Here is a 27366-nt window from a genome sequence, read left to right on the forward strand (position 1 = left end):
TGCATAAGATCACTGCTTCCAGCTCTGACTCACTGATGTTGTGGTCATAGAATATCACTTTTTTGGTTTGTTTAGTGAAATGCACAATTTTACAGTTCTGAACACTGAAAACAAGTTGTCAATCTTAACACCACTTTGAGCTCTGATTATCTTGCTCTACATATAAGGGCAACTTATAAAAAATGTACATATTATAAAAAATATGTATACAGAAAATGATTTGAATAAACTTAAACTTCGTCAAGTACAGATTGAATCTGTGTGTGTATGTGAAACAAGGTTTCAACAATTGGTTTAATTGTCAACTCCCATGCAATAACTGTGCATGTTTTGAAGCTCCAGTCAAACAAAATAACAGATTTGGAACTAGTCACCCACTTTTTTGTAGTGCATGGTTTAACTGCTGTCAGTTCTTTGTTGTTTGTTTTGTGTTAATTTTTTTTAATTTTTTCCCCCAGAAGATGGAAGCAGAACAACATAAAAGCTTTGCCTGTGGTGTGACTACCATCAAACAAGAGTCAGTAAGTAATGTTAATATGAGCAATTATGTTTTTGTTTTTTGTTTTTTAAGATTGCAGCAGTATCTAAAAAATAAAACCAAAGATAGGGAAACAAATAAGCCTTTTTAAAATGGGTTATTGTCCAGCACAATCACACAAAATTTCAAATGTAAATTACTGGTTTGTGCAATCATTGACCAAGTTCAGATCTTTTGTTACCCAATTGTTTCCACAGCTATCAGCCACCTTCAGTGGGTCTTGCTTTTCTGGAAATGTAGTACAAGTTTGGCAGGTTTTGTGTACTGTTATTTTTATGTCTAAAACCGTAATAAGTGCATCAATCTTTGAAGTGATATCTCACTTTAAAGTGCATTACTTATGACTCAGATTCAACTATTTGGCATGTTGTACATTTATGGGCTGTCAGCTTGTAATATTTTTTATCTTATGATGCTTTCTTATGTAGAGAATGTATTTACTTTATTTTTTGCAGCATCCCTGCAATCTTATTTTGTATGATTGCAACAACAAATCAACAGACTGGTTCTCCCTGTCAACACATTTCTTTTTTTTATTATTTCACACCCCAGAAATCTTTGACACGTAGAAGTGTCAGAGCTGTTGATGTTACTCAGATGTTCTGGTTACATCTGGAACAATACAGTACACAAAATAAACAGGTGTTTTTTTTTTAAAAAAAAGGATTATAATAATTTAAGAAGTGGTAGTAATAATCAAAACAAGAAAACAGATCCTATAAAGGAGCTCGTGGAATCACATACTTTCTTAGATCTCAATTCTTGTTTACGGGAGGGGATCAGTGTTATTACTAACCACAACAGTGTGTCCCTTTGTTCTCCAGGATTTTGAATCACACTCCTTTGAAACTAAATCCATTATTTCTTCAGTTGCTGCCATAAGGGAAAGTATTAATGACTGAGGTGTGGGGTACCAGGAGAGTGGGGCCTTCCCAACCAAACCAGTGGTGGTCCTGAATTGTCAGTGCTAGATGTTCTACCACACTGCTGCGAGAATGTGCTGGTGTGCCATTGTGCATCAACCCTATCTGTAGTCTTCACTGACACGACTCATTCTTCATCAGTACTAATGAGAAAATACTGATAAAGAGCGCCGTTTAATCTCTGTGGCCCTATTAATCTTTGCCCAAAAACACCTGCCGTTTTGTTGTTTGAGAAACAGTGCTTATCCTGTCTTAGTGCAGGTGGATGAGGTTTTCATCAGCCCACACAGGCTTATATTGGAAGTTTATGACACAAATTGATGTAAGCTGAGCACCTTACCTGTAAGTGAAATGTTAGATACAAACAAAGGATCTGCAATACACACTTACTTGCACCATCGCTAGAACTGCAAGTCGCCAATTGTGATCTTGTTGCCTTGATGTCTGGTTGTGATGGTATGGATACAGAAATTGTGTATGAAGTACTGTCTATAAATGGGTAGGAACCACACAGCCCACTAATCGTCACACATTTTATAGAATTTTTGTCCGCTAAGGATGGCATGTTCCATCCACATCAGGTGTATGGAATGGACAAGGCTATCGACTGTTTACCCTTTGGGTTGCCAAAGAACCTGTGTGACTAGCACTGTGGAAATGTTTGGCAAACAGTTTATTAGGTGCTACTCTGAGGTACAGATATTTTTCAGCATGAAGTTCACATACTTGAAAGTTATTTACATTTGCTAAACTGCAACATAAAATCGTATTTGCCATATCATTTGTGGAGAGAAAAGAAAATGCACTGGACCATTTGTACTTAAAAACAGTATGAAAGTAATCTGTATAAGTAGCTAAGACACCACAATAAACACCAAGGGTTGTGAGTAATTTACTGTACAGTTAATATAATAGAGGGAAGCATTCCACGTGGGAAAAATTTATCAAAAAACAAAGATGATGTGACTTACCAAACGAAAGCGCTGGCAGGTCGAAAGACACACAAACAAACACAAACATACACACAAAATTCAAGCTTTCACAACAAACTGTTGCCTCATCAGGAAAGAGGGAAGGAGAGGGAAAGACGAAAGTATGTGGGGTTTCTTTTTTTTTTCGTCTTTCCCTCTCCTTCCCTCTTTCCTGATGAGGCAACAGTTTGTTGCGAAAGCTTGAATTTTGTGTGTATGTTTGTGTTTGTTTGTGTGTCTTTCGACCTGCCAGCGCTTTCGTTTGGTAAGTCACACCATCTTTGTTTACTGTACAGTTACAAAGACTAACAAAACAAGCTATGCTACAACACAACTCTAGCCACATAACTGACTACTGACCACATCAGAGTGATGTGTACTGTTGACACACTTTATGAAGCACCAAGTGGTGACTGTGCTCACATCAGCAACCAATAGTCATTCAGTGCCTCACGCAGATTTCAGACAGTATGCCTCTCTTGGCACATGTTAATTGGACTTCTTTTACTTGTTTTGATGACTAACATCACTTCTCAATCTATTTGGCACTTTGTTTGTAATGCTCTGTAAATATCAATACACATGGTACAAATGGCAAAAGTAATAAACTTGACAATGTGTGGTATCTCCAACTTCATTCTTTATTTATGTCCTTTGATAGAAATAAATGTTGTCACACATGACTATCAGTGGAGATGATGCAGTATTATCTTAAGAATTATGTAAAATAAGGAAACAAGGAACAGGAATGTGGATGTAGAGAGAGGCATCTCTATAAACAGGCCTGTCTATGGAGGATATAGGAAAGGGTATGTCCATTAATTGTGTGAGGGTTTTTTAAGAAAATTTGGACCCACCTTCCTCCCTAGATGAGATGTGGTGAAACCCTCCCTTTCCCTCACTTGAAGTTTACCCTATACTTTTTAAATAATTAAATTTATTTGATATGTTCATGTTTTTGCTTTATACCACTAAAAATACCTAATGCAATGCTCAGAATTATTTTTATAAGACTTAATGTCATGTATTGTGATAACAGATATTCTCTGAATATTCTCCACCATTTGGCAGCTTTCAAGAAAGTTAAATCAATTAAAATTGTTGTTTTCCATTGTAAATGTAGCTGTCATTTGACAGCTAATTTTGCAGAAAAAATGTAGTACATACATTTAGAAAGTGTATTAAATAGTATTTTTAACTCGTGATTAAAATAAGTGTTTTAAAATGTTTTTAAACATTCCAACTCTGAGGAGTATCCAGATGGACAGACAAGTCAGACAGATGAAAAGGCTCTGCAAATATAGTATTCATAGTTTTGATGAATAGGTAAGAAACTAGTATTGTATTGATATATTTTATACAATACATTAAATCTCATTGATCCTTTACTTACTTTGCAAATGAAAGACGACATTGTTTGTACTTTCCTTTGAACTGTGCGATTACTTAGCTTTTCTCTCACTTCATTTGTATGATCACTAGAGAGGTCACGTTGGTGCACTTCATCTTAGCATCCGCCCATGAATGCTTAACGTCTTGCTGGCATGATAGCATTGAATTCAGAGGTTGATGGACACTTTAATATTGTTATACAGGAGAGTACCGTCTTTACTTGAATCTAAGCTGCACCTGAAAAATGAGATTCGAAATAAAGGAAAAAAAAATTTCCCGAATCTAAGCCGCACCTGATATTTGAGACTCGAAATTCATGGGGGGAGAAAAGTTTTAGGCCGCACCTTCAAATCGAAACAAAGTTGATCCATTGTAATATGAGACACAATTTAGGTCAAATGAATGATGATACAGCTACAGTAGTTCGGTTCGAGTCGTAAGCTTAGCAGTTAAGCTATACCACGTTGCCATTGCTATGCGTCAGGCGCTCCGTCTGTATTTATACGGGTACCCTTCCTTTTTCACGTGCTTCGTCGGGTTTGAATCGATTTACTTATTTTGTTTTGATCTGATAAATGCCGTTTTCTTTGTTATAGGTGTTTACTTCACTCTAACCTGAAAATGCATTACTGTACTGTGTCATGCATTGTTTGTCGCATTCTGATAGTGCGTGTTTACGGCCTGTCGCCGCTCGCGGCATGTCATTAGCGAAACAATGGCAAGAGACTGCTATTTGTTGTACTTACACTGCTGCTTTCTATGATAATGATCAACAAGAACCAAATGATAGAGGATGTTCTGAATGAGAGTTTAGCGAAAATTTTTCTCTGTTTGAAAATCTTTGCGGCCACTTCTTTAATACATCAAGTTCTGCACAGAAATTAGTCATCTAGTCAGTTGCCGTGCTTCATTTCTGACAGTATCACTATTACGCATAAGAATAATACGAATATAAACATGACACGATACGTATATTCTTCCGCGTTTGCTGTTGTCTCACTCTAGTTTCGTAGTTTATTGGGCAGACAGGATTTAAATAAGATAGCAGCAAACACAAAAGAATACATGGCAAAATGTTTATATTCGTATTATTCTTATGGTGAGGAGAATACTGCATGTGATTCACATTTCATCAGGTTCCTATTAGCAACCACCTCTTCTCACAGGTAGGAAAAATTCCAGGACGTAGAGTTGGCGTAGTAACCCTGAGTTGGCCATATTGACAAACATCCCAAACAGTCTTACCAGTCGGACTTTCATAGTACATTGAAATTCTGCTACATTCGAAGATGAACAATACGAAATTTGTATTTACTTCGTTGGATAATGTATGAAAATGCAGTGGTCGAAACTTGGGGTGCAGAAAAAAAAGCTCGTCTTCCACCTTTTTTTTAAATTTATTTACTGACGCAGAGGTTTTGGCGCCAGTATTTATGTTTGAGCCTACAAAGCATGCCTGTGTAGCGCTACATATATTCGACGGCTGAAGTTAGTTGTGGCGGCACCTACCAACATTTTTAAGAACTTCCGCTTGCTTTGCACTCGATTGTAAGCCGCAGGGGGTTTTTTGGATTATAAAAACCGGAAAAAAAGTGCGGCTTGGATTCGAGTAAATACGGTAATTTTGTAAATGAAAATGTTATCCACTATAATAATGTATATTCTTTCCATTAACAAACTGATGTGAGGTTTCATTGCCCTCCCCTCCACCATTAAATGAGATTTGGTGAGGTTTTGAGTTCAGCTAGTTAATGGACATCCCAAAGCATGTACACTGTTAAGACAGGTACCTCAGTGTCCAGAATGTGATAAGGTGGAAAAATAGTCCTGTACATAAAACCTTTCTGGTATTCACACATTAATTCCTGATCCAGGATGTAGTGGAGCTTGCATTTGAAGTTGCATCTCTGGCTCATATAGTTTTGAAAATGCAAGTTTTACTGAAGGTGAAGGCTCAAAATTTGAACTTGAAACTTCCAAAAGTAAAATTATCAAGTAGTGACATCGGTATTCTCAGCTTTGTACTGTGGACGGTTGAGCGCCACTGTGAGCTTGGCCCTCCACAGAGGAATGCTGCGGTATACAAATTGCCATCATTAATTACATAAGTAATTTACAATAAAACCAATTTTATCAGGTAAATGAGTAAATTAAGTCTTAGACCATTTCAGAAATGATAATGAAGTGAATACCACCTTCAACTTCAGTTCTGTGAAAACCAACTCCATTACATCCGTAGTGAGTGTAGACCCCAGAAAATAATTGCCTAACTTGTGATTGGCCGACCGAAGTGGCCGTGCGGTTAAAGGCGCTGCAGTCTGGAACCGCAAGACCGCTACGGTCGCAGGTTCGATCCTGCCTCGGGCATGGATGTTTGTGATGTCCTTAGGTTAGTTAGGTTTAACTAGTTCTAAGTTCTAGGGGACTAATGACCACAGCAGTTGAGTCCCATAGTGCTCAGAGCCATTAACTTGTGATTGGCCATGGTGATAATGAAAGGATGGGATTGTTAGTTTGAATATTTTCAATGTTACGAGACATATGTGGGTATTATTGGACTTTAAAAATAATATAGTTGCACTGTAAAGTACTGTTATATATGGTTTCATATGTTGTAGTTGAAAGTAGTTCCCTCCATTAATGCTATAAATTGTGGCCCTTTGTGGTGAAACTTGAGGTACACTTATAAGGCACTGAGATGGAATTTCAGTACAAGTGCCGCTCCAAAATGAAAGATTCTTCCAGGAATCAACTGGCAGTCTTTGGATGAGATAGTCCTCGTAATATTGTTCCACCTAGGAGTGCTAACTCAATAGAGGGTTAGAGGAGAACCTGTACACAGTGTTGGAAAACTGGAAGCAACTGCCAAGTTGAAGCTGGGTGTTGTGTTCAGACACGCAAAATCTGGGATTGGCTCCAGATTGAGCACAAGTCTTCTCCTAGTCACAAAGGTTGCCTCAATATGGTTTGAGTAAATGGGAGGCACACCCCAGTGGTGCCCCAGTGTGAATGGTCTACTCTTCTTTTGTTGTAGAGCCATACTGTATCTCTGTAAGCCAACTCCCTGCAACCTGCATACAACCTGATTCCAGACATTCAACCTGCAACTGCACAGTGAGGTGCCTAATACAGTGGGTACTGAACACTTCTCATGCTTGTGTTGCAGGAGCTGTGTGTATATTATGTAACTGAAATGAGTTAAAAGAGCAGAAATGAGTGGAGAGATCCGTACAGATGAAATTGGTGTATATAGAGTAACATGAATTGTGCCAGTGAAAACTTTCAGGATATGCTGAACCTACAATGTGAAATATTCAGATTATTTCACTTGTCGCTCTAACAAAGTAGGCGAGTGTCAGCAATATGTCTCGTGGTCTTATCGTGGCGTGTTCATCTTCTGCCGTTAGGTCAGACAACAGAAATGCCACTTGCACGCTTAGAGTAGCAGATTGACGGTGACCAACTTTAAACAGAACTTGATTAATTTTCACACACACTTATTAAAATAATAAAAATCATAGAAATTACTTAACTTGATTCTGGATGCTGTTTACAAGTGACAATCTGAAGTTCCTTTGGTCTTGGTACATTAATCTTATACTCACATATCTCTGATACTTGACAAAGTGTCTATTCATTTATCTTCATGTCTATGTACAGGAATATGATAATCTTATTAGGCACAGACTGAAACTTGATTATAGACTAATGCAGACTGACTAATCGGAGGTCAGTACACTCGTTATAATACCTCGAGCGTTCAGGTATCACTACGCGAGTGTGATCCGTGAGGAGAAAAGGTTCTACGTTAGCAGCAATCTCATTGGCTGCGAGACACATTAATACGCGGATTGACGGAAGCAGAATTTGGTCCGTCTCTAAGACAGCGTCATCTCGTAGTGCGGAGACGGACGAGCTTAGCGGGGCACACTCTAGTGGGAAAGTTGTGTACGCACTGACTACACAGAACTATGTACACAACAGTCTCTTCAGTTTATGTCACTGTACAGTATTGATAAGTTTGATTTGTCATTTTCGTACTAAAAAAATTCAGACAAAACCATTACAGATTTACTTTTATTGTATGGGTTATGGAAATAGTAGCTATGTGGGTGATCGTATCACACGCAAAAAGCAGTTATAGCAAAATTATATTTGACTTTTCTAATTACAGTATAGAATAAAAAAAAAGATTCCGAAATAATAGTTTCACTTCACAGAATTAGCTTTCAGAACCTTAAATTATTGTCAAGATTAGCACAATGACTACTTGTTGACTTATGTAAGAACTTGTACTGTTAGATATGGTTTTTTACTCTGGGTTTTGGAATGAGATGTTGTTACATTATGGTTGTTGTTCATTGGGTAGCAGGCATGATGGTAATAGTATGGCCAGCAGTATGTGAAGTGGTAACTTGAGTAGAGTGGAAACACATTCTGAGTGGTAGAGTGGAAACACATTCTGAATGGTATGTCTTCAAGAAAATATAAACAAACCCAGGAATGAGTAAAATTGCATATTGGATTTAACTCAGAAATCACCAATTCCATATTTGATGCATACAAAATAGCAAAATCCAGTGCTTTAAGTAAATAATGGAATGACTGAAATCAACAATAGATGAGAACATTGACCCGTAAAGATGAGTAAAGCAAAGGATATGCTTTTTGCTCTTGAATAATTTTAAATTTGTTGTAAATTTTTTGTTGAGTAAACTGCATGTACAGCTAAATTCAGCATATATACAATCTCATTGATTCCCTCAAAGTAGGAGTGTTTGAAATATGATGCATTGATTTCATCTGTAATGACCCAGTTATTTAATGTCGCAGCATTTAAGTAACTTCATGTACATCCTTTGTGTGAGGCTAAGCCACAGTGGTCCACCGACTCTGTTCCCCTAGAGCTGCTGTTGTGTTCTGTACCACACATGTCTTGGTTGCAGAACCTCAGGAAATAGGATTGTGAAATTGTAGGAGGGAACTTCAGTGACAAATGAAAGTTTCAATCAGGCTAGGACGGTTTGTCAGACAATCTGACTATTGTGGCAATTTTGTCTAGGTTCAAGTCCCAGTCTGTCACAGACTTTCAGTTGTCATGACATATTCATTTATGTTGTTTAGACCCATTTTTTTCTGTATTTTTGTAGCCTGTGTTGCACCTGGACCTCTCATCTATTTTCATTCAGGTTGCAACTGACCCATCCACATCTCCAAATCAAGAGATTGAAGACATATTCATAAAGGAAGAAACTTTGGTAAGTATCAAAATTCATCTGTCTTTACATTGTCTGCAAACCAATCTGCACAGCATGATGGAAGGTGACTTGTGTGGATATTAACTCCTTGTCTTGTTATTTCACTCATAGGTGATCCGCCAGGAATGTTACTGGCCCCCACACACATCCTAGCCTTGTACCTTATTTGTAAACTTCTGGTGTGTCTTGTGTGATAGAGATACAGGAATTGGGTTTCAGTCTATCTGAACTGCTGGTTTCTAAACTGGATTGAGTGAGGTAGAACACTGGTTAAGACACTGGAGGACAGGAGTTGAGAGTCCTGTATGACCACCCGGATTTGGATAGGCCAAATGCAGGACAGTTCCTTTGAAAAGGTTGCATCTGATTTTATTTCCCATCCTTTCCCTGTAAAGATCTTGACACCTGCAAGATGTTGAGCCCCAATCTGTCTTGCTTCCTTCCCTCGATCTCCTTCAGTCTGGCATGCTGAGGTAAAAGGAACTATAAATCAAATATCCAGAAGTATTATTATTTGTCAGTAAATGGTATATTGCTTGACGTACTCTTTATGAATCACAGTTCATCCTGTACAGTGCAAGGCAAATAGGTCACTATCAACATAAGGACATCACAGGAGAAAGGAAAGATGTAAAACTGACTGTTCAGTGTTCCTGGGTAGCAAAGTGCATTTTATTGAATATGATATATCTTCTGAAACCCTTGGGTTCAGTGTTGTCCACATTTGGTACTGAAAAGCATTGCAAAATTAGCTTACTTTACATGCTTCCATCCATTGATGTCAAATGGAGTAACGTTCTGGGTCATTTCTGGATGTACACATAAAGTATCCATCATACAGAAAAGAACTGTGAACGTAAGTGCCCATCCTCAAACTTCATGTACACAGATGTTTAAAAAATTATGCATAGTAACAACAGCCTCACGTATGTTTAGTATTTTATGACCTATTTGTTGTGCAGAGTTAGTCACATTATTTGAAAATAGCAGCACCCTTAAATAGGCACAAAAATGTCCTCCACTATCTCCAATATTACCTTAACTCTTGCACAGAAAGTTACGAAGTATGCTACAACAAAAATATTTGATCACCTTTATGAATTAAAGTTGCTGGTAAATAATGAAAGTTTTAAAAACCAATTGAAAGCCTTTCCATTTGACAACTATGAATTTTTGAATGTGCTTGGGTTACATTTGTCAAATTTTGTTGTACATTAAGATAAAAAATCTGGATACATAAATGGTCATAATGTAGCAGTGTTTCAACAGAAAATGTATCTTATTTGGAAACTATTGATGCTTTCCAGATCACAGTTGAGTTGTTGTGGATGTGATTCATAGAATACCCAAAAAGTAAAGTAAACTACAAAGGATGTTCTGAAAACACGTCCTGTTTGAAAAACAATGATGAAACTTGATTGCCAAAATCAAATACACCATGGCATCAAAAACTATACATCTTGCACTATTTTTCGACATAGTCACCACCAATATTAAGACATTTGTCATAGCGTGCAATCAGTTTGAAGAAACCACTCTGGTAAAACTTGGTGCCTCGGGATGCAAGAAAATTTTGACAGCCTGCTGCACTTCAGCATTGGTTTGGAAGTGACATCCCGAGACTAGATGGGGTAGCCTGTAGGCATTCACACACTAGTCCCATGTACCCATTCACACCAGATAACAGCACACGTTTCCATTGGTGACCATATTGTCAGTGCACATCTGTCTGCCATCGTGATAGGTGCTCTAATAACCTTAGTTACGCCAGTTTACTGCTATTCTCTCTTTTCTGGTGCTCTGTGCATACTCATTCTTCTTCCACTGGCACCCCTTCTCTTTCTAAACTAGAAATAGATGTCAATTTGTATGGCACTTGTTTGTGTCACCTGGTGTACCACGTTCTCTTTCAAAAACAATGACAGAAGTTGCTTTTGGAATGTCCCTTGTGTATCTATATACTAAGATGGCAAAGTACTTTGTAGGCGGTTCTTTAACAGTTCCACTCATAGATGAAGCTTGCAAGAATGATTACTTGCATGCCTTTCTCCATGCCCTGCTGTAAGTTTTTATTTCTGCTGTCTCTTCAGCAGATATATATGGTGTTCAAAAGGTATGTGAAGATTTTGTCCTGATAACTGAGTCTTATATTTTTGTAAATGTATTTCATGGGATTTTGTTATCTTATCAGTATACTTTACCCGTAATTTCCATTACCATCTTCCACAAAACAGACAGGTGTGTAACCATTTCTGCTATCCCTTTCTTTTGCACAAGTTTAATGGTCCCTGTTAGTTCAACCAGTTTTGGATTAAACTGTACTCTAATGTATGGCATTAGCAGTCTCCTTCACAGCCAAACTGAAAATCCCTGGTGGCCAATCGATGGATTAAATCTTGCCATTTGTTTCACCTAAGACTAAGATTATCTAGTAGTTCAACTTCTTATCTCTACAATTTGTTTACGCTCAGACACCGGTAGGACAGGTCTGACTTTTGCTGTGACTCATTAACCCCGTAGTGCAACATTACTGCATTTCCAGAATGAGATTTTCACTCTGCAGCGGAGTGTGCGCTGATATGAAACTTCCTGGCAGATTAAAACTGTGTGCCCGACCGAGACTCGAACTCTTTACTTCTGCCAGTATCTCGTCTCCTACCTTCGCAGGAGAGCTTCTGTAAAGTTTGGAAGGTAGGAGACGAGATACTGGCAGAAGTAAAGCTGTGAGTACCGGGCATGAGTCGGTAAAGCACTTGCCCGCGAAAGGCAAAGGTCCCGAGATCGAGTCTCGGTCAGGCACACAGTTTTAATCTGCCAGGAAGTTTCATTACTGCATTTGTTTGTTTGAAAACCAGCTGGACATTCCTACAATTCTTTATTGAATGACTGTTTGTCATAGATACATCATTTGCTAAAAGCTGAGCCAGCAACTAATACTATCTGCTAAGCAATTAATGTTTAACATGAACAGTAATGATCCTATTACACATCCATGAGGATACTAGGTATGAAATTCAGTTACTGTAGATGCTTCTTTATCCATTCATGACATATTATGACTGTCACATTCATGACTAGGTCTCCAAAAAAACGTACTGAGTCAAAAACTTCTGAAAAGTGTCGTAATACCAAATCCAAGTCATATCCATAACTCTCACAAGGAAAGTAACCCAGCTGACATGGCTTAACCCAAATAAAAATAGTTTTTAAGTTTGGAGAAATGTCTTCCCTACCACTCATCAGTGTCATTTATCTGTGAAACTGTGCATTTGTGCACAATCAATGATCAAAGGCTAACAAATTTGAATACTGCAGAAGCAAAAGTCACAGAAGGTTCATAAGAACCATAAGTGATTTGGCAAAAAAATTAACACATGCAATATTTAGTATTATATTTCTCAAAACAGAACTTGGGGTATTTCAATCATCTCCTTGAATCTCCACAGTCACATTTCAGTTACTAATAGGGGAAGATTGTACAGAAACCCAGCAGCATCTCTTTTGGGGAATATGAGTCTTCAGGTACTGCATGCTTTTTCAAGCAAATATTTAGCTTTTTCCATACGATATCTAATTTATGAAATGTATGCTTCTGTAGTCATTGATTCGTTAACCTTTGAACATTGGTAGTGTTAAAATATTAAGGTTTATGGATAAATAACCTTGATGGGTGATAGACCATACATATCTCTTTATTTTAATCTAATTTTTATTCAGTGTTACTCATCCAAGCTACTGTGGTTCCATTGTAGGAGTATCACGTATGAAGAGTACAGGATAGGTTTCACATCACTCACTGTTTAGGGAACCCAGACTCATCGCTGTAGAGAAGGTTACTTTGTCTTGAATAGGCCATTTGTAGCAATTCTGTGGATCAGTTCTGCTGTTTATTTATTTATTTATTTATTTATTCATTTATTACAATGGTGTGAACTATGTTCATCAAATAACAGTTTTTAGTAATTCACTTGTGGATTTTATGTAGGACCCAACAGGGATTAATCAATAAGTTTTCACGACTGCAAATGATTCATTTATAAAACTATCTCATCTATTATGTTGAGGTGGAATGTATTTTCTGGTCTTTGGAGAATGTTTGGGAGCTGTGGCCCTTTCAGTTTACCAACCACTGTGGCTCAGTGCTGACTGATTTGGTGTACATCTGCACCCTAGTGTAGTATCACATGTTTGACATTATAATGCAGTGGACAGTGCAGTTGAAATAATAAAGAATGTGAGTAGGAGTGTGACAGGAGAGTGGAAGGGCTGGTTGATTAAGTGGTTTATATTTAACAACCTTTATTAAAACAAATTAATTAGAACTAAACTTAATCATCTCCATGGGTTCAATTAAAAAACACATTGAAGGTAGTTTAGGAGCTATGGCTGCTTATGAAAACAGGAAAAAATAGCAGTTGTCCCCAACTATCAAAATTATAACAAAAACCTTTAAGAATTTGGCACAACAATCCTGAAATTAAAATCTTACATTAAAACTGCCATTGGCAACAATATAAAACAGAGAAACAATTTAACATTCAAATTTGATCAGTCATTTTACAGATATGCAAATTGAGAGATTGCTTTCCCCACCTTATTCTACAGAAACTCTTCAGATATCCTCTTGAGTTACATTAGGATGACTGTTGACATGGTCACATAGGTTGGTCCCATCACATTCGGCAAGACTTCCAAAATCATCCAGGATAAAGCTTTTGCTCTATATCACCAGCCTGGTTGCTTGTCATGGTCACATAGGTTGGTCCCATCACATTCGGCAAGACTTCCAAAATCATCCAGGATAAAGCTTTTGCTCTATATCAGCAGCCTGGTTGCTTGTCCAGTGTCAGTGTCCCATCAGTTCAGCCACAGCAATCATTCTGTTGCCAGTCAACTACTGTCACTCTGTGTGGCCACTGCAAAATTAAAAACTTGCACAGCTGGCAGCTACAGAATGGTGCTTGTGTCCATCACAGCACATACTCCTGTCCCCAAAATGTCTAGATGAGGTAGGAGCTTCCTAGTGAGGGAACTCGAGAAGACAATATTAGTGCCACCACTGCACGGGATACTACAGTTAAATTAAATTGCTAAAGGTTCTTTTCTTTAGTGTTGTTACATCTCCAATTACGGATAAATTGGAAGATAGCAGGAGTAGAGGTAGTGAAGATCTACCCATGCCTTGCTTAAAAGTTCAGTTTGTATTGTACGTAAGTAATATACATAGGAGATGATGATTTGCTCACAGTTGCACCAGTTCATTGAACACTATTACTGAACATTGGTTATCAAAACATTTGCTCCCCTTCTTTATACAGGCTTCAATTCATACATATCACTTATTACGTTTTATTACATCATTAGTATTGTGTTTAACTTGGGATAAATATACCCAAAAAAATTCAATTACAATGTGGGTTTTTGATGTGAAGGGTGACTGGAGTTGCAAACAGGAAGAGTTATACCATCACCTTCAATCTGGGCAACAACTTCATCATTATTTTATTTTTCGCTTTACTGACTGCCTGAAAGCTCTGCACTCAGACTCTATCACCCTGTTTGAGGTGAGTAGGACATCTCCCCTTGATATAATTCTGGGCTTCTTGCTCTTCAAATTAGCTCTTGTCCTCTTCCAGTAGTCTCAGATCAGCATTATATCACTTTTCTCAGTTAACAGTGGGTTGATTTATCACACATTTTCTAGTGGCATGTTGAGCTTACATGTGAACATAAGGCTAGTGGGATCTGTTTCTGAGACTCCTGTACCATCATGTTGAAGGCAAAAGCTAACCATTGAAGTGAATAGACCCACCAGGAAAGGTCTTGATATTGGTGTGCTATGTGGTCAGAACACAAATTGCCATTGACTCATTCCTCAAATGATGGGTTGGGACAGAAAGGCATTGTAGCAGTATGTGCAGTCCCCCTTTCGAAACAAAAACTCTGAAACAGTCTTGACTTGAACGATGCAGCATTATCAGAGACTAAATATTGCAATTGCACAAGGGTACCAAACAAGGACTTTAAGCAGTTTATAGCACCATGTGCAGTCATATCACAGCTATGAAATAACCAGCAAAAGCAGGTAAAGATATCCACACAAATAAATATGAACCTATTCCTGACTTGCTACTGCAGAAGATTGTCTACATAATTTATGTATAATATCTGCATGGGTGACGTCACTATTTCAGAAGCTAGCAGTCACTCTGTGCCGTGTACTCGTCATTTGGTTACTCATTGCACAGACTTTGCAAAACTGTACCCACCCCATAATTCCCTTGTATGTGATCTGCCATATAAAAATTTCCAGAATTTTCAGTTGTGTTTTAAATATTCCTAAATGGCTACTGAGTAACAACTCTCGGTAATATTTACATAGTAAAGATACTACTCCAGGAGTGACAGATGAAGCTATTTTGTCCTGTTTACTTCCCCTGACAGGACAGCTCAAAACATTTACAGTTAAACAGTAGGGCTTAACCTTTTCTCCTTCCTTTATCATCTCTTTAATTTCTTGTAACCTAACATTGGAATCCTGATGTTCTGCACTGTCTATAAACAACCGCAGGAGATAGGTGAGGATAGCCACAAAGAAGTCTGCTTTGTGCTTACTGCCTCCTTGAAATGTCCACTCACTGTATGATTCAATATCCCCTTTCCCGAACATAAAATTATGTTGGTCAGCAACAGCTTTATACCCTCCACCTATATGACACACTCTAAACTGGAGGCAGAGATCCGAATTGCTTCTCTTGCAATATACCCCATCCACCTCGGTAGTCCCCGTACCAAATAAGGGCATGGTTATCACTTCCAACAATGAATGGACGGTGCTCCCGGGATGTATGGATTTTCTGCAAAGCAAACAATACAGCCAACCTTTCCAGTCTGTAAACTGAATATAAAATTTCTAATCTTGTAAACAGAGAGGTGTACCATATCGGTCTTCTCCTTGACCAGTGTTGTAATAAAAGAAGAGGTGCTACACCTGACATAGAAGCATCCAGGGAATAATCCACCCTGAGAAAACCCTGACCCTTCCCCCTACTGTTCTCTTGACCTTTTGCCCTGCTAATTGATTTATGACACCTCCTGCAGATAATCCACCGTTCTGAGAAATCCCCACCCGTCCCCCTCCCCCTCCTCCACTCCTCTGTGGACCCCATTCAAATTTCCTTCCTTTCTTTCTCATTTAACTCAGTGGACTAGCGATCTGTGCAAAGTTAAGTGTGAATTTTTGGAAAAAATTAATCATGCCAATGAACCTTGCCATAGCCTTGGGACTCTTAGGTGACAAACAGTTGTGCACAGTCTTAAAGCAGCTTTGGTCTACAATAATACCCTGGGGAGAAACTGTGTGTGCCAAAAATGACATCTGTGATTGTGCAAACTTTACCTTAGAAGGTTTGACTGTGAGCCACTGTCTTATTACACACTGAGGGTCTACTCCTTAACCTCGCTCCTATTACTGGCCTCTAATCAGTCAGAATTCTCACTTTTCTTTGGCTGGATGCCTGGACAGTCTCATCTGAAATGGTCATGACTACAAAATGTGTACATGGCATGCTGTTATGTGTATGGCAGCCCTTTTTGCTTCCTAAAGACACCTTTGAATCCTGTATCCCGGTCTCGGCCTTTAGATTAAATGAGATTAGATTAATTATTCATTCCATAGACCCATAAAAGAGGGAATCCTCCTGGGTGTGGAACATGTCAGATAAACACATTACAAAAATGGAGTTAGAAAATCTTGAGTTTCATTAATTTTAATGATCCTCAGTCAATAAACAGTAAAATTATGTACATGAATTAAATTTAGAAAAAGTCGGAATTACGGATTTAATGAAAGCAGATGTAATCATTAAACCTGTAAATATTAGAAGTTTAGTTTCTTGGCTATTACAACCAAGTATTGTCAAAAATTAAAGTATAATAAATTTTCATTAAAATGGTCTACTGCACTTGTGGAGAAACTCATGGATGGAATAGAAAGAGTTGGCCACCAAAAATTCTTTTGAATTATGTTTAAATTGTGCCTTGTCTGAAACTAAACTCTTAATGGTCGCTGGTAACTAATTAAAAATATGCCTTGCTGAATACTGGACTCCTTTCTGGGCAAGAGTAAGTGATTTTAAATCTTTATGTATATTGTTCTTATTCCTAATACTGATGCTGTGTACTAAGCAGTTAGTTGGAAGCTGTGGTTAATATGCCCAATTCTTTGAATAGGTTTCGACATGATGTTCTTGGATTTACACTACTCATTCCTCTTACTATACGCTTCTGTACTCTGAAAATTTTTTCTCTATTTGTGGAGTTACCCCAAAATATGATACCATATGACATAATGGAGCGAAAATAAGTAAAATATGCCAGTTTTTTTTATATTTATATCTCCTATGTCTGACATCATTCACATTGCAAACACAGACTTGTTTAGGTACTTTAGCAGTTCGTTAGTATGTTGCTCCCAACTGAATTTATTATCAAGTTGTAATCCCAAGAATTTTACACTCTCAACTTCTCCTATTTCCATGTCATCATATTTTATACACACACCAGAAGGAAATCTGTTGGAAGTTCTGCATATAGTGGGTATTTTCAAAGTTTAATGACAGTGAATTGGCTATGAACCACTTATTAATGCCAGTAAAAATTTGATTAGCTGCCCTTTCTAAATTTATATTTGATTTACTATTTATTGCAATGTTTGTATCATCTGCAAATAAGGCAAACTTGGCATCTGGTAATGTAACAGATTAATATACACAAGAAACAGTAGTGTACCTAGTACGGGACCTTGGGGAACATCACATGTAATTTCTTCCCAGTCAGTTGATGTCTGATTTTCTACTGCTGAAGTGTTACATAATGACACCTTTTGTTTTCTATTAGTAAGATATGGCTGAAACCACTTTGTAGTACTACCAGTGATGCCATAATATTTTAATTTACTTAAAAGAATGCTGTGATTCACACAGTTAAATGCCTTTGACAGGTCACTGAATATGCCAGTTGCCTCTAATTTTCGTCCAATGAATTAAGGACATTTTCGCTGTAAGTGTGAATAGCTTTCTCAATATCAGAACCCTTAAGAAACCCAAATTGTGACTTTGACAGTATGTTATTTTCACTAAGGTGCTTAAGTAGATGCTCGAAAATAACATTTTCAAAGATTTTTGAAAAAGTTGGCAAAATTGAGATCGGTTGGTAATTTGACATCATTTCTTTGTGCCCTTTCTTGTGGAGAGGTATAACTTCAGCATATTTATGGCAGTTCAGGAATGTTCCTATGACAAGTGATTGATTACACAAATGTCTTAAGATATGACTAAGCTCACATGAACACTCTTTTATTAACTTTGTTGATATGTTATCATAACCACTAGAATGATTTGATTTCAAGGACTTCATGATGGATTCTATTTCTTTGGGTGAAGTAAGTGTCAATTCCATTTTACTGAGATTGCTTGTGTGCACTGATCTCAGATATTCCATTGCATTATTTACTGAACCTGACAGCCCCATGCTATCAGTAACAGAGCAAAAATACTTGTTTAAATGGTTTGCAACACAATATGCATTTGTTACCAGGGTTTCATTTATTTTTATAGCTATTTGTTCCTCCTCGTTTCTGGTCATACCTGTCTCTGACTTAACTATATCCCATATTGTTTTTATTTTATTGCTGGATGTATTTAACTTCTTCTCATAATGCAAGTTTTTAGATTTCTGGATAACCTTCTTCAGTATTTTGCAGTAATTTTTGTAATGAGCTGTAATGCTAGTATCAAAGGTGTCCCTACGTATCAGATGGAGTTTCCTTTTTGTCTCACATATCTTTCAGATTCATATCTGTGAAATGGATCGTGTACATAGGTGTCTGCCTTGTAAATCCACGAATGAGTTGGCCTTTCCACAAACAATAAACTACTCCTATCCTCTAGACTTACCCCTTCAACCTCTGCTTCACTCTGTGGTAAATATAATGCCTTTACTACGTGCCTAATATCCCGCATGTACTGTGCTAACAGCTCCCTGTTTTCTTATAACCACCAGTAGTCCCTTTGCACTAATTCGTACAGCATCTACAGAGAAGGTGTCAGTTTCATACACAAATGGCCCCAAAATTCACTAAGGCTACATTGTGCTTTTCTAGCTGTATTATCAGAACACATTAACTGCCCTGCATGCTTTGGATACAGCAACTTATAAAAGGGTTGTCCTGTCAATCCACAATTTTCACCTTGTTCCTGTAACTCATCTAGCGACCACAATAAGTGCTGAATTTGGCCTAAAGTGTTGACTGACAATTTTCTACACTTGTAACAACCCAAGGTGAAAATTAGGTAAATTACCAAAAAAATTAAGGCACCGTCAGTCTGCTGTATTGTCTCGATATATACTGGAGAATAAGGGATGTGGCCGGAGTTACATGTGATAATCAATGATGACCCTTGTCAAAGATAAAACTTATTTATTCATTGTCATCTTGAAACTGCCTGTCAGATTAAAACTGTGTGCCGGACCGAGACTCGAACTCGGGACCTTTGCCTTTCACGGGCAAGTGCTCTACCAACTGAGCTACCCCAGCACGACTCTACGCCCCGTCCTCACAGCTTTAGTTCTGCCAGTACCTTGTCTCCTACCTTTCAAACTTTGCAGATGCTCTCCTGCGAACCTTGCAGAACTAGCACTCCTGAAAGAAAGGATACTGCGGAGACAGTTGATAGAGCACTTACCAGCGAAAGGCAAAGGTCCCGAGTTCGAGTCTCGGTCCGGCACACAGTTTTAATCTGCCAGGCAGTTTCATATCAGCGCACGCTCTGCTGCAGAGCGAAAACCTCATTCTGGAATTGTCATCTTGTCAAAGACAAAAACTGTTTGGCAATTGTGCAGAGTTACTGTCCAAATGTCGCCAAGTTTCATGGTCTCTGCTTTCCTATTACAATTTTGCCTATGTTTATGTATTTCAATGGCTTCTCTACATAGCTGTGGATAATAGTTCATTGTTGTAGATAAAATGTTTGTTTCAGAAAACTTCACTTTGTGACTTCCTGGCTGAAGAGCATGTCCTGCTAAAGCCAATTTGACTATTTTCTCTAATTGGCAAAGACTTTTGGGTTCCTTTACCCATGTATTCACACTTCTCTTGGTTGCTCCAATATTAATTTTGCTACATGCACACAAAATTTTATACATGCCACATGCCAATAGAGAAGGGTGTTTATCCACAGCTCAGAGTGCTTGACCTATTTTCTTTGTTGGTGTAAAAACCAGTCTGATGTCCTGTTTCTGTAAAATCTTTTCGATCTGATCTATTAATTTTTTAACAAAAGGCAGAGAAACTGTATTTTTCCATGCTTGTCCTTTGACCTTCCATTATTTAGTCATAGAATTCTGGTTACTTCTTTCCCTGAGTAGCCATTTTTCTCGAAAGCCTGCTGTAGATGTTTTAATTTAGTGTACAGGTATTCCAGTGTGCAGGTCCTTTTGGCTCTATTGGCTGCTGCCAGTTTTCACGTAAACCATGTGCCAAACAACATGTAGCCCACCATGTGGTCCATGGTGGTGTCAGTCTCTTGAACATGTTGATATGATTGTCCACATTCATCTCATCAGATCTTAGTACACACTGTTTCTATGCTTCACTTAAATTTTATCTTGCTTTCTCATTAGTTGCAGTGCATCAGTCCAAATGCCAGGATGATAGCAGATAGACGACTGTACATTGTGTTGGTACCTTTACTGCCTGCATATTTGATATTAATATTAATAATTTATTCATCTAAGAATCATTTTACTCTGTTGATTTACTGCTGTTCTGCTGCTCCCCTTTTTTTCAATAATCAGATCTCTGAAACTGTTACTAAAATAAATGGTGAGACATCATAATTGTTGTATTACTTGATCTCGGAGCACAGAACTTCTCCATGTCTGACATCCCCATCACGTGTCACATTGCAGTTAAGCAAACAGTTTCAGTTGGTCTGTATGTGGTTAGAGTGTATTTACCTATTACTGTTCATTAATGTTGTCCCTAACTGTGAAAGAACTGTAGGTAAAATACATAACAGATCAACATAAATACATAGCGATATTTCGTCAGTTGACTGCCTCATAACCAGAATAATTCTGTTGTGACTCGCCGATCTTTCAAAGTGCCGCTGCGCAGTTATGCGTGCCCTCTACTTAACGGCGCTGTCTGCCAGCCATGCAGCAGGCACGCCACCTAAGCGGCCAGCGAGCCAGCGGCCGCTAGACTTGGACTCAGTGCTGATTTGACTGTTACAGTGTACACATGTCTTACTTTGTTTACTTGATGTGTGACTTACATGTATTGTGTCATCCTAGAAATATATTTGTTCAACTTGACATTGTAACAGTTGATGATGAGGTAGTGAATTTTTCTTTTTTGCATCGTTGACCCACAGGTTTCCATGGCTACTTTAGAGCAACTATTGCAAGGTCTCATTGAACAGCAAACGCTTCTCGCATCTGCGATTCATGATTTCGTCGCGGTATCCAATGCGGGGCATCTCTCATCGTTGTCTCTACCTCCTTTTCCTCCTCATGACGAGATGGTAGAAGAATGGTCTGATTACGAAAAATGTCTTCAACAGCACTTCTTGGCATTTCATGTCGCGGATGACCAAACATATAAGTCTCTGTTCCTTTCATGGATTTCACCTCAAATGTATCGGTTGTTGTTGCAATTGGCTCCTTTGAAAGATCCTGCGTCTTTGTCCTTCGCTGAAATGTGCTCTCTTCTGGCCGTCTATTTTCAAAAGCATACACATGTGGTAGCCTCTCGTGTTGCCTTTTATCGTTGTCAAAAATAACCGAATCAATCCTATCGCACTTGGGCTGCTGAACTTCATGGCCTCAGTCGAAAGCGTCAATTTGTTACTGACGTTCACAAAGAATCCTATGCCAACTGCATGGTATGGGATGCTATTATCTGGTCAGCGCCCGACAAAGAAATTAGGCAACGTGCCCTTCAGTTGGCAAATCCTACTCTAGATGAAGTCCTATCCATCGCTCAGTCTTTTGAAATTTCTCACGACGCTGGAGCGCAAATAGAGGCATGGGGTGATGTCGGGGAAGTACAACCTCTGTGCGCTGTTGACGAAGCATGCGGCGTGTCCCCGCCTGCCAAAGTGGCCGCAGTATGCTTCCAAGTGCAGCTTCAGCCTAACCATAAACAAACCTCTAAGAAACTGCAGCAAAACCCACCACAACTTCCTTCATGTCCGCGGTGTTTTACGAAACATTCATGGGAGGATTGTCCACAACGTTGGGCCGTGTGTTACACATGCAAAAAGAAGGGTCATGTGTCATCCGTTTGCAAATCTGACCGCATACCTGACGTTCATGAATGCGACGCTGATTCTGCTTCTGTGTTGTCTGTCGATGGTACTTCTTCCCTTTCAGGGAAGTTGTTCCTCACTGTCCAAATCCTTGGTCGGTATGTTGGCATGCAGGTGGATACTGGTTCTGCTGCCACTATCATCAATTCTCAGACGTATCTTCAGTTGGGTTCTCCAATCCTATTACCTGTCACTAGGCAATTACAGACGTACAATAAACAGAAGATTTCTCTCTTGGGACAATTAAATGCTGAGGTATTTTACAAATCCATTGTTCGCACTGTTCCCATATTTGTGGTCAACCATAGTAATGCGGAGAATCTTTTTGGTTTCCATGCCTTTTGTGCTTTTGGGTTCTTCATAGATGAATCTGTCAATATTGTCTCTGATGCCACTCCTTATGCTCAATTGGATTCCTTGTCGATGACATTTTCGTCCCTTTTTTCTCCTGGGTTAGGCCGTGCAAATGACTTTGAAGCTCATATCACGCTCAAACCCACTGCTCAGCCAAAGTTTTTTCAGGCTTGGCCCATTTCTGTGGCCCTTCGTGATCGGGTCAAACGGGAGCTGGATCATCTCACTGCTTCAGGGGTCTTGCTTCCTGTCACTTCCAGTGAGAGGTCCTCTCCTGTCCTTGTCGTTGCTAAGCCCAATGGTGATATTCCTCTCTGTGGCGATTTCAAAGCCACTGTAAATGCTCAGTGCCTGATCGACATTTCGACATTTACCCTATGCCCCGACTTGCTGGAGGTCAGTATTTTTCTAAACTTGACCTGTCAGAAGCTTATCATCAACTTCCTGTCGACTCTGCTTCCCGGCAGTTCCTGGTCCTTAACACTCCTTCGGCCTCTATCAGTACCAACGATTGCCATTTGGGGTTGCCAGCGCCCCTGCCCTCTTTCAGCGATTCTTGGAACAATTATTGCTCCCTGTCCCTGGGTGTGTAAATTACATGGACGACATTGTTGTCACTGGCTCCACCACTGAAGAACATCTTCAGAATCTCCGCACACTTTTTCATGTCTTACAGACTCCGGTCAGGCATCTATCACGTACTTGGGGTTTCAACTCTCTTGGGATGGTATTGGTCTGCTTCAGCAAACTGTCACTGCGATCGATGCTCTTCCTTGCCCTATATCTGTTAAGGAACTGCAGGCCTTCTTGGGGACAATAGCATACTATCACAGGTTTTTACTGTCTGCGGCTTCGGTGGCTCAGCCGTTAAATCGCCTGTTGCATAAAAACGTGCCCTTTCACTGGTCCGCGTCATGCAATGCGGCTTTCGAGAAATTGAAGACTATGCTGAAACAGGCCCCATGCCTGGCTATTTATCAACCTGGCTAACATCTTGTTCTTGCCATGGACGCTTCTCAATATGGGGTTGGTGCAGTCCTTGCGCACCGTTTTTCTGACGGTTCTGAACAACCCATTGCTTATGCCTCCAAAACGCTCATGGATGCCCAACGAAAATATTCTCAAATTGAAAAAGAAGCTTTGGCCATTATTTATGCTCTTCATTAGTTTGGTATTTTTCTCTATGGATCCAAATTTCATCTTGTTATGAACCACAAACCACTTGTTTCCTTGTTTCATCCATCAACGTCACTTCCCGACAAGGCTGCACACCGCCTCCAGCATTGGGTTCTTTACTTGTCTCGTTTAAATTATGAGGTTCATTTCTGGTCAACGGCTCAACATGCGAATGCTGATGCACTGTTTCGCCTTCCCATGGGTCCGGATCTGGCATTTGATAGGGACGAACTTTTGTGTTTCCACTTGGATGTTGCCAAGCAGTGGGTTGTGGATGGGTTCCCCATCACCGGGGACCAGCTGGTGGCTGCTACGGGTTCTGACCCTACCCTCTCCCGGGCTTTACGCTGTGTTCAGAAGGGCTGGCCAGATCGTCCGTCCGCTAAGACTTTTGATCCGTTACAGAACTACTATGCTTTGCGTTACCGCCTCATGGCTATGGATAGTGTTATCCTCCTTTCCACTGACAATGCTTCGCCACGTATCGTGGCACCTGTGTCTTTGCGTGCTTCGGTCTTGCGCCTCATTCACCAAGGGCACTAGAGTGTCTCTCGCACAACATCTCTGGCGTGCCATCATGTGTACTGGCCCGGCATCGACTCTGAAATCGCACACATGGTCGCTGCCTGCGGCCCTTGTGCATCACAGGCCGCCGCCCTGAAGTCATCTTCGTCACCGTGGCCTTTGCCTGAGAAGCCCTAGGAGCGTATTCATGCTGACTTTGTGGGACCTTTTTTAGGTACTTATTGGCTTCTCGTTATTGAAGCCTATTCTAACTTTCCTTTCATTGTCCGTTGCGCGTCATCTACCACCGCGGCAACCACCAATGCTCTAGCTCGTATTTTCTCTTTGGAAGGCCTTTCCTCTATTCTTGTTACTGATAATAGTCAGGACCAAACAGCCACTTGAGGTTAAGTTTGGTGTCGAGTTAACAAATTTGTTTTGACATGTGCTGACTTCCACTTACTTTTTATTCAATGGTCAGTACTACGAGCAGACTGATGGAGTTGCAATGGGAAGCCCGTTGTCACCTAATGTGGCCAATTTGTTTATGGAGGACTTTGAGGAACGTGCATTGGAGTCAGCGACTTTGAAGCCTGCGTGTTTTTTCAGATATGTAGACGATACTTTTGTTGTTTTGCCTCATGGTAGTGTGAATTTAAATCGGTTTTTGGAACACCTGAATTCAATCCACCCTAATATTCAGTTCACTATGGAGGTGGAAAAGAATGGATGCCTTCCCTTCCTTGATGTGTTGGTCAAAAGGAAGACTGATGGTACGTTGGGACATTCTGTTTATAGGAAGCCTACTCACACTGACTTGTATCTGCGTGCTCATAGTTGTCACCGTCCTGCTCAGCATGAAGGAGTACTTTGTACCTTGGTTCACAGGGCCCACGTTATCTCAGACCCTGAAAGTTTGATAGCTGAGCTATCACATCTTGAAATCACCTTCCGTCAGAATAGTTATCGTGAGAGGCAGATCAAACGTGCATTGCGCTATCAGCCTTCTGTGCAACGGGTGAGTGATGATAGCAACGAAGTGCCACCTAAGTCTACGGCCTTTTTGCCTTATGCAAGAATCATTTCCAACAGGATTGGTCGTATTTTGTGGAAACATGATGTGAAATGTGTTTTTCGACAACCTTCCAAGATTAAGGCCCTGTTGGCGTCCTTAAAAGATGATCTTGGTTTGCGTAAGGCTGGGGTCTACCGTATTCCTTGCAGTTGTGGCATGTCATATATTGGCCAGACAATCAGGACTGTGGAAGACCGGTGTATTGAACATAAGCATCAGACATGCTTACAACAGCCGAGCAAATCTGCTATTGCAGATCACTGCCTTGACACTGGTCATCCTATGGAATACAACAACACGGAGATTCTGGCTTGCACGTCCAGGTATTGGGATAGTGTTATTAAGGAAGCTGTTGAAATCAAACTATCAGGCAACCTTATTAACAGAGATGGTGGATTTTGTTTAAATGCTGCTTGGAATCCGGCTCTGTCTCTCATCAAAAAACAGAGGGACAGAATTAGTGCTACCTCACCTGTTGATTAGTCACTATCGATATTTCTGGTGTTGGTCATCTCTGTTTGTGTTGACACTTGTTCTGTGTGTGGCATCTTCCTTGTTTCTCCTCTGTAAACTGAGGTATTAAATTTTCTGGCACATTTCTTCCTCCTTACATTTGTGCCTTGAGCATGGCAGGGTGTGCTCCTGTTGAAATATCGGTGGTGGTCGACGACGTCACCCGGCAGCAAACCCGTAAGTTGTTCGAATATTTTCTTTTTGCCTTAGTCCCACTTTGTTTGTTGTCTTACAACAACATGGCAGAGACTAAGTAAGAGTATTTTTTGCTGGAACACTCAGAGAGCTACAGCTTGGTGTCCAGTTAAGGTAGAGTCGATTATTTGGCTCTGGAAGAAACATTATACTAAAACTTAGTTTTTTCAGTGGGAATACCAAGTATACTAATTGCCGAGGGCACGAGATTATGTAGAGCCAACTCTGCATTTGTAATTTGGTGCACATTATAGATAAAACATCTCGATGGTGGTCATGACATGACTTGTGCATGAATGCACACTTGGGAGTAACTCCTTTTCAATTTCTAAACAAATGGGAGTTTCCTGACAGTCTCAGTAGTGCACAGGACCTCTGATGCATCAAGAAAGAGGTGAGTGTGTCACACTGAAACTAAGAGTTTACCTCGGTTTCAGTTGTAACTTGCCAGTTAATGTGATTGCTGTAGGGTTCTTCCTGGTGCACCTAGATCACATGCTTGCTCGTTTATTGTGTGATGTGTGTTGACTTGAGATGGCAATATAACAGCAGCAGAGGGTGTTTTGTATTCTTCATCTCAACAGATACAGTTTAGTGCAACTATGACATAAGGTTCTCACGTTGTGCCTCTGACTTCCAAGATCTCCTGATTGCACAGTATAATATTTATTTTTGTGGTTTTTTTTTTTTTTTTGTAAGACTCCAACTATGTACCTTTGCTTCCAATGACTTTGGATGAACTGCGACACTGCCTAGCAACAGCATTGAATGCTGGAATTCCAGACTTGCTTGCAAAACTGTGGGACAAGTACGACTATTATCTTGATGTTTGTCATGCTTCTGCTGGAGGGCACATGGAATATTTGTGGTAGTAATGAAAAGTTTCATAAATAAACATAATTTAAAAAAGTATTCGCAGATTTTATGCACACACATGTAGAAGACAAAACCTTGCAAAATTATAAATTGGTCTGAAAACAAAACTTTCGTAATCTGATGCAAGTTAAAATTCACCTTAAGTTTCCACCTTCATTCATGTAGAAGATATGGTCTTGTGAAATCTGATGACTCTTTTGAAATGTTAAGATATTTTT

General features: G+C 39.5%; 1 non-coding gene across 1 annotated transcript; it reads right to left on the reverse strand.

The window, feature by feature from the left end:
• Positions 1–19605: 19605 nt before the first annotated feature.
• On the reverse strand, positions 19606–19680 carry Trnas-uga. Its single transcript has one exon. It is a non-coding gene; the product is annotated as a tRNA-Ser (tRNA).
• Between the last annotated feature and the right edge of the window lie 7686 nt (positions 19681–27366).

The sequence above is a fragment of the Schistocerca americana genome, chromosome 3 (assembly GCF_021461395.2).
Source record: "Schistocerca americana isolate TAMUIC-IGC-003095 chromosome 3, iqSchAmer2.1, whole genome shotgun sequence".
Lineage (NCBI taxonomy): Eukaryota > Metazoa > Arthropoda > Insecta > Orthoptera > Acrididae > Schistocerca > Schistocerca americana.